This window comes from Petaurus breviceps, unplaced genomic scaffold (genome assembly GCF_028583685.1).
Source record: "Petaurus breviceps papuanus isolate PSGF00001 unplaced genomic scaffold, PetGlider_PUasm1.0 126, whole genome shotgun sequence".
In the NCBI taxonomy this organism is placed as follows: domain Eukaryota; kingdom Metazoa; phylum Chordata; class Mammalia; order Diprotodontia; family Petauridae; genus Petaurus; species Petaurus breviceps.
Window position 1 is genome coordinate 43,557,407 of NW_027185655.1, and position 13,795 is coordinate 43,571,201.

Consider the following 13,795-nt stretch of genomic DNA (forward strand, 5'->3'; position numbering starts at 1 on the left):
AGAGAGAGAGAGAGAGAGAGAGAGAGAGAGAAGGCCATGACACTCATAGTCACATTAGAAGAAAAACTGAGGAAAAAAGTGTGTTAGGAAGAAATAGATTTAATCATACATCTGGATTTGGGTGATAAAAGTGGTTTCTACTTTTATGTTTGCACTGTAATTTTTCTATCATGTTATCGCACCAGCAGGCCTTCTTATTATGAAAGGAGGTATTTTGGAGTGTGATTATTCTATAGATAAGAATTCTTTTGTAACATATCTTCTAGTACAATTGTAAGCTCTGAATGGACATGCTGTGGAAGTAAGTAGCATAATACAGAATAAATGAAGGTGGAGAAGACTAGCGATAGGAAAGCCTGTTAAAAGGTAAAGAGAGCTGCACTTATAGTTAGAAGACATTGGTTCCAATCACAACCCTGCTGCTTTTTTATTAGCAGTCTTGACTTCAGAACCACTCTGAGCCTCAGTATTCCCTTATGTTTAATGGAGATAATGATACTTGCCCTGCTTCAGAGATTTATGTATTTCAAGAGTAATGAATTGTGTAAAAACACTTAAGACTGTAAAATGTTTCATTGATTTGTTATTGTTATTTCCCTACATTTTATCCTGCCTTTTGTTTAGATAAGTATGGTGGAAAGACCAGTAAATTTGAAATTGGATTTTCTAGGTTGGAGTCTTGGCTTTGCTACTTGTATAGACAGAATATCTATACTTTGGGAAAGTCATTCAAGTTCATTGGGCTTCATTCTGTTCATCTGTAAAATAAGGGTTAGGAATCTGGATGAAAAATCCCTTTGGGAAAATCACTGGGTCTCAGTTTACTCATCTGTAAAATGAGGGGATTGAACTGCATGTTCCCTAAACTGTCTTTCAGCTCTAAATCTTACAAGCCTACCAGCAGTGATGTTTAAACTCAATTTGTAATTTCCATTTTTTGTGAAAAAATAATTTCTTTGATGCCTAAATACTTCAAAGATCTATGATTCCATCAGCATAGGCACTCTGCCAACTTATGACTTACTAAATAGTTTTTGACAGGGGCAGTAGGCAAAAAATTCTCTCTCTCTCCATACACACACACACACACACATATATATATATATGTATGTGTGTATACATATGTGGGTGCATATATACATATGTGTGTATATAACCCAATACCAAATTGTTGTAAGCCTCTTCTAATTCTCAGAGAGAGAGACAGACAGAGAGAGAGAGAGAGAGAGAGAGAGGGAGAAGGCCATGACACTCATAGTCACATTAGAAGAAAGACATACAATTTGTCACTAGGCAAAGGACTGTGATAAATTTTTTTAAATGAAAATTAAGTTAAGCAATTTGTAGCATGTCATAAACACATGTCCTCATTTAACCTACTGAACTCAATTCAGCTAGATCCTTAAGTACTATTATGTGTCAGACCCTTTCATAGATATCTGTGAATAAAAATCCCTTGCCCTCAAAGAGTTTGTTTTCTATTAACAATCTGGGGGGGTGTAGAAGGGGGAGTGAAGGGGAATATATGCTGATCAATAAGAAGCATCTGTGACCTAGAAGAGTTAAATAACTTGTCCCAAGTCTTGTGGAGTAAGGAGTAGAGCTGGGACCAAACTCAGATTCATTAATTGCATATATACGATTCCTTCCACCAGACTACCATGTCTCACGTTATTGCTTAAGTTTTATCCTTATTAATAAAAACAAAAAAACAAAAAGCATGATCCCAAACTTGGATACAAGGTATAACTATAAAGTAATGAGGCATTTTTGTGCTTAGCTTGTGGAAGCACTTTTATTAATTTTTATAAGCATGCTTCACATTTGACCTTAAATCACAGTAATTGCTGGAATGAAAAATGGTAAAGAGGACATAAAATCAAATAAGAGAATGAAAAAGATCAGGTATTTTGCTTCCACCTGGATATAAATTTAGTTCTTTCTAGTTCTTTCTCTGGATGCACGTTTTTCTCTCCATCATGCGTCTTTTGGGATTGACTTATATCCCTGCATTGTTGAGAAGAGGCCAGTCTATCAAAGTTGGTCATCACACATACGTTGTGTCTGTAATTGTGTACAAATTCCTCCTGGTTCTACTCTTCTCACTCAGCATCAGTTCTTTTAAGCCTCTCCAGGTAAATATGAAGACCGCCTGCTCCCCGTTTCTTATAGCGCAATAATATTCCATAACATGCATATACCACAACTTGTTCAGCCATTCCCCAATTGATGGACACCCCCTTAATTTCCAATTCTTTGCCACAACAAAAAGAGCTGCTATAAACATTTTTGTACATATGGGTCTTTCTCCCATTTCTATGATCTCTTTGGGATATAACCCTAGGAGTGGTATTGCTGGATCAAAGGGTATGAAAGTATTTATAGCCCTTTGGGCATAGTTCCAGATTGCTTTCCAGAAAGGCTGGATCAGTTCACAACTCCACCAACAATGCATTAGTGTTCCAGTTTGCCCACATCCTCTCCAGCATTTGTCATTTTCCTGTTTTGTCATCTTAGCCAATCTAACTGGTGCGATGTGGTACCTCAGAGCTGTTTTGATTTTCATTTCTCTAATCAATAGTGAATTAGAGCATTTCTTCATGTGCTTATAGATAGCTTTAATTTCTTTCTCTGAAAACTGTCTGTTCATATCCTTTGACCATTTATTAATTGGCGAATGACTTGTATTCTTATAAATTTGACTCAGTTCTCTGTATATTTTAGAGATGAGTCCTTTGTCAGAGACATAGGTTGTAAAGATTCTTTCCCAATTTCCCACCTCCCTCCTAATCTTGGTTACATTGGCTTTATTTGTACAGAAACTTTTCAATTTCATGTAGTTGAAATTATCTATTTTACATTTTATAATGTTCTCTAATTCCTGTTTCGTCATAAAGTCATTCCCTCTCCACAAGTCTGATAGGTAAACAATTCCTTGTTTTAGCAGACTACTTACAGTATCAACCTTTATACCTAGATCATGAACCCATTTAGACTTGATTTTGGTATGTGGTGTTAGATAATGGTCTATGTCCAGTTTCTGCCATACTATATTCCAGTTTTCCCAGCAGTTTTTGTCAAATAGTGAGTTCTTATCCCCAAAACCAGGGTCTGGGGGTTTATCAAACAATACATTACTGTAGTCGTTGACTTCTGAATCTCATGTGCCTAATCTATTCCATTGATCCACTCCTCTATTCCTAAGCCAGTACCAAGTAGTTTTGATGACTGCTGCTTTATAGTACAGATTGAAATCTGGTAAAGCTAGTCCACCTTCCCTAGCATTTTTTTTCATTAATTCCCTTGATATTCTGGACCATTTATTCTTCCAGATGAATTTTGTTACTATTTTTTCTAACTCTATAAAGTAGTTTTTTTGTAAATTAATTGGTATGGCACTAAATATATAATTTAATTTAGGTAAAATTGTCATTTTTATTATATTAGCTCAACCCAGCCATGAGCAATTGATATTTTTCCAATTAGTTAGATCTGACTTTATTTGTGTGAAAAGTGTTTTGTAGTTATGATCATACAGGTCCTGGGTTTGTTTTGGCAGGTAGATTCCCAAATATTTTATAATGTCTACAGTAACTTTAAATGGGATTTCTCTTTCTACTTCTTGCTGTTGAGTTTCATTGGAAATATATAGGAATGCCGAGGATTTATGTGGGTTTATTTTATATCCTGCAACTTTGATTTTATGTCCTCTTTACCATTTTTCATTCCAGCTGGTATAATCCATCCGTATAACCTGACCATTGTATAATGTGAAAGTATTTACAGATCCTATACTTGATTATAAGACACCATGGGGGGGAAGGGGAAGGAGGGGGACAAAATGTGAAATTCAAGGAATTGTGGAATTGAATCCTGTAAACTAAAAGGAAACAAATTAATAAATTAAAAATTGAATTAAAAAAAGATCACAGTAATTGCAAAGCACAATTTTTAGCAAGTTGGGAATTAGGATGTTAGACTTCCTTGTACATGCAAAATGAGAAAAATCATGTACTCAAACTTGCTTGCCAAAACAACATACTACTAAAAAGAAAAGAGTTTAAAATATTTACTTATTTTAAAAATGTAAAAACATCTCCCCCGAGTTAGTATTTAACGCATCACAAACAGTTCCCCTGTCAAACGACTTTTGCTTCAATAGTGAAAAGGAGAACAAAGGCACCTTCATCTTAGATTCCTTAGTGATATTGGGCAAAATATTCATCCCCTCTGGGTGTCATTTCAATAATGATAGAATAAGAGCATGGGACCAAATGGCCTTTGAGGCAAAGGTGTGTGCTAGGTAAATGTTTAACAACCAGCTTGCCAAATAAAAATGTGCATGACGTACTTTTAATTTTATTCTGTATATGAACATTTTGGGGAAATTGGCATTGGAGGTTTTATTCAATTTCTTATGTCATTGGGGAAAGCATTCTTGACCTTGTTAGTACTTGCTATGGTAAACGCGGAAGCAGAGAGAAGTAGTTGTTCTTATGTCTATTAGTACCTTTTTAACCTCTTGTAATAAGGGTCTAGTATATGACCTCATCAGCTTTTTCGATGGTGTCTTCACATGGAAGTAATGGAAACAATTTCTTAGAGAGTCATGAAGATGTATGAAGAAAGTGCTTTGGAAAGACTAAAGAAATTCTGTGACTGATTCTGTTTGGCTAAGGCACACAGTGAAGGCAAGCTCTTTGATTGGCTCAAAAAGAACTTTCAGCTTTGGTGACCTCTTCCTTGCCTCCTTGGCCTCTCTGTTTAGATATATTCTAGTTGTGATGGTATGTGGTGAGATATCATGTTTTAATGGTAATGACTATAGGGTCTTTCCCCTCTGAGGCCACAGGACCTTGGAGAAACAAGGCATCTTTGGAATTTTCATTTGTTCTTTTCTGTCCTAGGTTCAGGGAATGACCTTGAGATGACTTTGTGGCTGGAAATTTCAAAGGCTGGGAAAACAAGCCACAGGACTACAGGTTTCAGAATCCAGGACAAGTTTTACAACCAGTATGGAACTAATGCCCCAAGGAATAAAGAATTTCTGGACTCTAATACAGAAGTGATGCTGCCTTTAGACAAGAACTTGCTGGGACCAATGCTATGTAGGAACTGCGCTAAATTATGAACCTAATTTCTTCCTGTACTCCAAAAAAAAAATAGGTGGGATTGTATGGGGGAAATATGCACTCAGAGATGTAGGGGGAAACAAAATAGATATCCCTTCATAAAAGTCAATCAGCAATAAGTGCTTAAATGGAATTGTGCTTTTAATCATTTTCCTTCCCCCTACTAAAACTGAGAAGAAAATAGCTAAAGCCAGTAGTAGACAAGAGTCAGTCAGAAACCCTTCAGGGTACCCTAGAATACTGAGTGGAAATATAACTTGACTGATCCTGAAAGAGTGAAACTAGAAAATACATGTCACACTTCAAAATTGTACTCTGTATTACAAATAAAATTGTCTCATTACCCTTTATGGTACAAGAGTGTCTTACTGTATTCAAATCTTGAGCCTGAATCACTGGACTGGCCTGAATTTGGACAGGCCTAGTATACTGAAATATCTTTGACATAGATTGTTGTGAGACTATATATATATATATATATATATATATATATATATATATACGTTTGTCTGTTTCTCTCTATATACACATTTCAATATAACTGGTTTTCTTTTTTGTTGTTTAGTCATTTCAATCTTGTCCAACTCTCTGTGACCCCATTTGGGATTTTCTTGGCAATACTAGGGTGGTTTGCTTCTCCCTTGTCCACTTCTTTTTACAGATGAGGAAACAGGCAAACACTGTTAAGTGACCCACGGTCACAAAGCTAATTAATTATTTGAGGCTGGATTTGAACTCATGAAGATGAGTCTTCCTGATTCCAAACCTGAAGTATGGCTTTTGGGCAGGGTTTAGTTTATCAGATTTTGTTTATTTGTTTTGTTTCTGACTAGGCACCTCAAAGCTAGTTCTTAGGTTCTGATCTGGTAGCACATTGATTGCCAGCTGTTAACTGGAAAGCTGAAAGTGATCTTGTAATAATGACCTTGAGCTCCTGCCTTTGCCCCAGTCCCACTCTCATCAGTAGATGGTTAAAATTAATTGGTACAGAAAGCAGAATTCCTAACTACAGGTATATTCTTTTCTTCACCCTAAAATCTTTGACTTCCCATTTCTCTTAAAAATCCAGTCTCTCTTAGGCTAATCAGAACTAATTCCAATGAAGGACTCTAGACAGGAATTCCATTGAGAAGGGAACAGTGGCATGGAACACAAAGGGCCTGTCCCTAGAGCTCATTAGTAGGCAGGCAGTCCTCCAAGCTCTTAATTATCTAGATTTGACATCTCTCACTTCAGCTCTCCTCATCCTAAGTGTCTGATTTTTTTAATTGGTTAAGAAGGGACCAAAAGACTAGAGAAAGCTGAAATTTCTAGTCCAGTCAGTCAAGTTTGTATCTTCAGAGTTATTCCTATATATAAAATCAGTTGCCATGTATTAATTATTCTACTTCCAGATGTTTGGCATTCCTTCTCACATCTCACATGATCACGACCTTATTCAATAACCTCTTTTTTGTACTATTGCAACAGCCTTCTCTCCCTGCCTCAAGTCTCTATCTATACCAATCCATTTTCTACTTTGCTACCAAAGTGATATCCCTACAGGACAGGTCAGACTATTAGTTTCTTACTTAGTAAGCTTCAATGGTTACTCATTGCCTCAAGGATCAAATTCAAACTTCTCTGCTTGGCATTTAAAGGCCTTCACAAGTTGATTCTAGCCCACCTTTCTAGTGTTATTATTAATTCATGGTTCAATATGAATGTTTTTTTTTATAATCTTTATTTCATCTCCTGTCATTGTGCCTCCAATTTACCACAATTCCTCCCCACCTTCACCTCTGATTTCTAACTTCATGAATCATCTCCATTAGATTGTGAGCTCCTTGGGGGCATCAATTTTTCTTTTGTCTTTTTGTATCCCCAGTACTTGGTACAGTGCTTGGCACTTGGTGCTTAATAAATGTTATTCACTGACTAATCACCATCTCTTCCTACATGAAACCTCTCCACCCAAATCTGCATATCACACTCCATCTGTATTACCTTGAATTTAGTTTGTATGTACATTGTACAGTCTTATGCAAAGTCCTTGAGGACAGGAGTCATTCCTTTGCACTTTGTATTCCTGCCACCTATCAGAGAGGCTGAAATAACATGTATGCTTAATAAAAATACTTGTTGAACAAGTGATGGAGAAAATGAAATCCATGTCAGATACAAAACTACAAATTTTGCTTATAACTTAATTCACTTATCATCTTCCAGTCTTCTAGTTTCAAAAGTAATTTGAAATCTTTTTAAATTATTGAAATTTGAAAAATTTCAAATTTCAAAGACTATTTAAAATAGTCTTCTAGTTTCAATAGTAATTTGAAATAAAGAGAAAAATCCATAGCTAATTGTAATAAAACATGTGAACCCCTAAGTTGATAAAAGCAAATTTCCTTGAAAAATACCATGGTAGAAAGATGATAAAAAGTACTTAACTAGTATTTTTCAGAACTAATGACACCAAACATGTTAACATATTGTCAGTCATTGTTGTTGAACTTAATTCTCAGAATCACACAATCATGAAATTTCAAAATTGAAAGACAGACAAAAAAATGGAATTCTCCAACTCAATCATTTCACACTTGAGTGTATTTTATTCCCATCCCTTCCTGCCCCTAGTAAACTACAAGTTCCTTGAGGGTATGAGGAATATCTTATGTTTTGCTTTTGTATCTGTAAACTAATTTGTATACTCAGTATACAAGTAGTGTTTAAGAAATGCTTCTTGGTTCATTGATTGATGAAATAAACTGGGACTCAGAGAGAGGTTTAGTCATAGAACAAATATGACAGAAATGAGATACAGATACAGGTTTCCTGAATTTCAGCTTTCCCATCTGTAGTGGTAATGCTGCAAGATTCATTGGCATGCATTAAACAGATGTCTCTCAGATCATGATGCAGTAAAAATTACATGTAATAAAAGGCCATGGAACGATATATTAAAATTAATTGGAAACTAAATAATCTAATCCAAAATAACGAATGAGTCAAATCATAGAAACAATCAATAATTTCATCAAAGAGAATGATTAAATGATTATAATGAGACAACATACCAAAATTTATGGGATACAGCCAAAGTAGTACTGAGGGGAAATTTTATATCTCAAAATCCTTACATGAATAAAATAGAGAAAGAGATCAATGAATTGAGCATGCAACTAAAAGGGCTAGAAAAAGAACAAATTAAAAATCCCTAATTAAATACCAAACTAGAAATTCCAAAAATCAAAGGAGAGATTAATTAATTTGAAAGTAAGTGAACTATCAAACTAATAAATGAAACTTATAGCTGACTTTATGAAAACAACCCCACAATAAAATAGATAAACCTTTGGTTAATTTGATAGAAATAAAAACGAAGAAAACCAAATTACCAGTATCAAAAGTGAAAAGGGTGAATTCACTGTCAATAAAAAGGAAATTAAAGCAATAATAAGTAGCTCTTTTGCCCAACTGTATTCCAATAAATCTGACAATCTAAGTGAAATTGATGAATATTTGGAAAAATATAAATTAGTAGAAGAGGAAAAACAGTACTTAATCCCATTTAAAAAAAAAAAGAAATGGAAAAAGCCATCAATGAACTGCCTAAGAAAAAATCTACAAGGCCAGATGGATTTATAAGTGAATTCTATCAAACATATAAATAAGAATCAAGTCCAATACTACATAAACTATTTGGAAAAATAGATCTATTAAGTTCTTACTGTTTTATGACACAAATATGGTGCTGATACCTATACCTGGAAGAGCCAAAAGAGAGAAAGAAAATTATAGACCAATTTCTCTAATGAATATAGACACCAATTTTTTAAATAAAATATTAGCAAAGAAATTAAGCAATTTATCACAAGGAAAATACACTATGGCCAGGTGAGATTCATACCAGGAATACAGAACTGGTTCAATATTAGGAAAATTATTAGCATAATTAACCATATTAATAACAAAAGTAACAGAAATCATATGATTCTCTCAATGGATACAGAAAAAAAAGCCTTTGACAAAATACAAGACTGTAATGGTAAGGGAATTTGAAGATCTCCCCTGCCCCTTAATAATCCTAAGGGAATTTGAGAACTTTCCCTGCTTTGAAAATAAAGTCTGCCCCTAATAGTTGAATTGTGGTCACATGGAGCTTGTGGTAGGAGGGGTTTGCTAAAGGGTGGAGCAGAGCCCAGTGGGAGCAGCTTGTTGGGGGGGGGTATGTTTTTCAGGAAGCCCCAGACCTTGTTACATTGTAACAAGGCATTGGGTCAGGAGGCTTGTGATATTCTCTGACCCTGACGAAGGCTATATATACCCTGAGGTGAAGTTTTGCTTTGGGGCTCACTTTGGGAAAAGTTGTGTGATTTGGCCAGATGAGACTCTGGGCAGCTGTTGAGCCCCCAGCTTTGAAACCCCAGATGTTTCTGCTTCTCTCTCTGGTAACTGACAAGGTATGGATGTGATGGTCAGACAGCTAGAACCCTGTCTGTCAAATTGTGTTATTTTCCCTGTATTTTTTTTAATCTGCTTGTAACTTCTGTTTGTATTTTCTCTGAAGTTCATTCAGGGTGCTGACTTTTTTTCCCCTGAACTAGGTAAATGATATAAGTTTGATTAAGAAAAGATTGTTAACTCTTTTTGAGTTGCTTTCCTTTAGAAAAAGCAGAACAAAGAACAAGTGTTAGCAGCCATCCTGGGTATGCTAGGATGCTTGCTGTTACAAGGACCCATTCCTATTCAAAAGACTAGAGAGCATAGGAATCAATGGAGTTTTCCTTAAAATGATAAGTAGTATCTATCTAAAACCATAAGCAAGTATTATATGCAATGGAGATCAGTTAGAAGCTTTTGCAATAAGATCAGGGGTGAAAAAAGGATGCCTATTATCACTACTATTATTTCAATATTGTAAGAGAAATGCTAGCTTTCACATTAAGAGAAGAAAAAAAAATTGAAGGAATTATAATAGGCAAAGAAGAAACAAAGCTATCATTCTTTGATGGTGAAATGATATTATACTTAAAGAATCCTAGAGAATTAAGAAAAAAAACTACTTGAAATAAACAACTTTAGCAAAGTTGCAGGATATTAAAAGAAACCCACATAAATCATTGACATTTCGATAGATTACCAACAAATCTGAGCAGCAAGATATATAAAGAGAAATTCCGTTTAAAATGACTGTTGACAATGTAAAATATTTGGCAGTCTACCTGCCAGGACAAATCCAGGAACTATATGAACAAAATTACAAAACACTTTTTACACAAATAAAGTCAGATCTAAACAGTTGGAAAAAAAATATCAATTGCTCATGGGTAGATCAAGCTAATATAATGAAAATGAAAATTTTACCCAAATTAATTCATATATTTGGGCCATATCAATCAAATTGTCAAAAAAATTATTTGATAGAGGTAGAAAAAATAATTTTAAAAATTCATCTGGAAGGACCAAAGGTGAAGAATATCAACAGAATTAATGGAAAAAAAATGCAAAGGAAGGGGGCCTAGCTATACCAGATCTAAAACTATTTTACAAAGTGGCAATCATCAAAACTATTTGGTACTGACTAAGAAATAGAGTGGTGGATTGGTGGAATAGTCTAGGTTCACAAGACACAGTAACAAATAACTGTAGTAATCTACTGTTTGACAAACCCAACGACTCCAGCTTCTGGGATAAGAACTCACTATTTGACAAAAACTGCTGGGAAAACTGGAAACTAGTATGACAGAAAGTAGCCATAGACCAACATCTCACACTATATCTATTCCAAGATAAAATGTAAATGGGTATATGATTTAGACATAAAGGGTGATACTATAAGCAAATTAGGAGAATAAGGAATAGTTTACCTCTCAGATCTATGGAGAATAATTTATGACCAGGCAAGAGATAGAGGACATAATGAAATGCAAAATGGATAATTTTGATTACATGAAATCAAAAAGTTTTTGCACAAACAAAGCCAATGCAACAAAGATTATAAAGAAAGCAAAAAGCTGGGCCACAATTTTTAGAGCCAGTTTTTTCTAATAAAGGTCTCATTTCTCAAATACATAGAAAACTATGACAAATTTATAAGAGTACAAGTCATTCCCCAATTGAAAAATGGTCAAAGAATATGAACAGGCATGTTTATTTTTCCTTTTTTAAATTTTTTATTTATTTCTTTAGTTTTCAACATTCATTTCCACAAAACTGAGTTACAAATTTCTCCCCTTCTTTCCCCTACCCCACCCCAAGATAGCAAGCCTACTGAATACCCCTTCCCCCAATCTGTTCTGTCTTATATCCTCCCTCATGCCCCCCCCCAACTTTCTAGTAGGGCAAGATTGATTTCTATACCCCAGTGCCTGTATATCTTATTTCCCAGTTGCATGTAAAAGCATTTTTTTAAACATTTGTTTTTAAAACTTCGATTTCCAGATTCTTTCCCTTCTTCCCTCCTCACCCACCCCCACTAGGAAGATAAGCAATTCAATATAGGTTGTACATGTGCAATTACACAAACCATTTCCATAGTAGTCATTGTCATTTCTCTTGCCATTTTTTCCTTCAATTCTCTTACTTGATTTTCAAAATCCTTCTTGAGCTCCTCCATGGCCAGTAACCAATTCATATTTTTCTTGGAAGCTTTAGATTCAGGAGTTTTGACTTTGTTGACTTTTTCTGGTTCCTTGTTTTGAGGATTCTATGGTCTAATTGTACTTCCTCTGATTGCTCATCTTGCCCGCCAATTACTTGACTTTTGAGATCTTTGCCACGGTAAAACTTTGCTTCCAGAGTGGAGAAAGCTGTGTCCCAAAGTGCTGGGGTTTTCTCAAATATTGTCAGAGCTATGAGAAGGGTGCCCTCTCTAGGGAATCCACTGGCTACACACTCCAGGACCACCACCCAAGACCATGAACCAGATACAAGCAGGTCAAAGCAGGAGTGATTACCCTCTGAATGGTTACTTGGTCTCCCTACAATCTGCAGGCCAGTAATTTTGGAGGCAGCCACATGGAAAGAGCTGTGGCCACTGCACCTCCACCTAAGCCACCTCTCATCCCAGGGGCAGGGGTCGGACTGTGCTCTTCCTTCACCCAGTTCCAACAGAGTACCCCACTGATCTTTTACTTTCTCTTTGGTGTTTATGAGTTGAAAAGTCTGGAAACTACCACAGCTGTTGGTGATTAACTCTCCTGCAGTATGCTCTGGCCTTTCTGTGCAGCTGATTGGGGCTACCCCAGGTCTAGGCCAGGCAGCTCACGTGGGGCTGGGCTCTGCTCCCAGTTTAGTGTGATAAACCTTCCTGTTGGCCTGCCAGGCTGCCATCAGTGGGACATTTGTCTCTCTCTGTCCCTTTGTGGGTTCTGTAGCTCTAAAATTTGTTTAGAGTCATATTTTACAGGTATTGGAAGTTGTTGTTCAGATAAATTCCTGCTTTTTCTCTGCCATCTTGGCTACACCACAAACAGGCAGCTTTTATATAAAGAAATTGAAGCTATCTCTAGTTACATGAAAAAATGCTCTAAATTACTATTGATTAAAGAAATACCAACTAAAGCAACTCTGAGTTACCACCTCACACCTATCAGATTGGCTAATATGACAGAAAAGGAAAATTATAAATATTGGAGATGTGTGAAAATTGGGACAATTGCACTTTTGGTGGAGTTGTGAAGTGATCCAACCATACAGGAGAGATATGTGGAACTATGTCAAAGGGCAATCAAATTGTGTATACCCTTAGATCCAGTAATACCACTACTGTGTCTGTACCCCAAAGAGATCATAAAAAAGGGAAAAGGGCTGACATGTATAAAAAATATTTATAGAAGCTCTTTTTGTGGTGGCCAAGATTTGGAAATTGAGAAGATGTTCATCATTTGGGGAATGATTGAATAAGTTGTGGTACATGAATGTAATGGAATATTATTGTGAAATGATGAGCAGGCAGGTTTCAGAAATACCAGGAGAATATTGTACACAGTAACAGCAATGCTGCGTGATGATCAACTATGATAGACCTAGCTTTTGTCAGCAATACAGCAACCCAAGACAATTTCAAGACTCATGATGGAAAATGCTATCTACATGTAAAGAAATAACTATGGAGTCTGAATACAGAGTGAAGCATACTATTCTCTGTCTCTTTTTTTTCTTTCTCATGGTTTTTCCCTTTTGTTCCGATTCTTCTTTCACAGCACAAATGTGGAAATATATTTAATATGATTGTGCATGTAAAAAATTATTGACATGCTCTAACTACATATCCAAGTTTGTGAATACATATTGCCAAGACTGTTCTTTTTTCCATGAGCTATTCAGTGATTTTATCTGCCAGCACCCTCAGAACACCTATGGGGATTGAGTTATAAATTACTTTTGGATTATAGTCTATTTTTATTAATTTTAACAACATTCAAGGTTAAAACTGTCTCTTGTATAACTAAGTTCAAAGAAGATTGAAAATGAGCATGTTAACAGTGAAAAAAATGAACTTAAGAAGCTAAAACAAACCCAAATTTCTATTTTGGGAAAGATATGTTAATGTTCTTTAGCATCTTATGGAGAAATGTAGAGTTTCAGTAATTGCAAAAAAGAAGGGGAACTATGTCTTACAAATATATATGTGTGTGTGTGTGAATGTTCGATTTGTTTAAGTTATATCCCAAAATAAT

At 35.5% G+C, this 13,795-nt stretch overlaps 1 protein-coding gene and 1 long non-coding RNA gene across 2 annotated transcripts in view; one reads left to right on the forward strand and one right to left on the reverse strand.

The window, feature by feature from the left end:
* The window catches only part of LOC138167003 (uncharacterized), a 152,869-nt gene extending 147,451 nt beyond the window's left edge, over positions 1 to 5,418 (forward strand). Inside the window, exon 3 of the long non-coding RNA XR_011169795.1 lies at positions 4,908 to 5,418. This is a non-coding gene — a long non-coding RNA (uncharacterized lncRNA). The remainder of the gene's footprint in view (positions 1 to 4,907) is intronic.
* NDST4 (N-deacetylase and N-sulfotransferase 4) overlaps positions 1 to 13,795 on the reverse strand; it is a 406,931-nt gene that overhangs the window by 121,562 nt on the left and 271,574 nt on the right. The gene's annotated exons all lie outside the window — the stretch shown is intronic.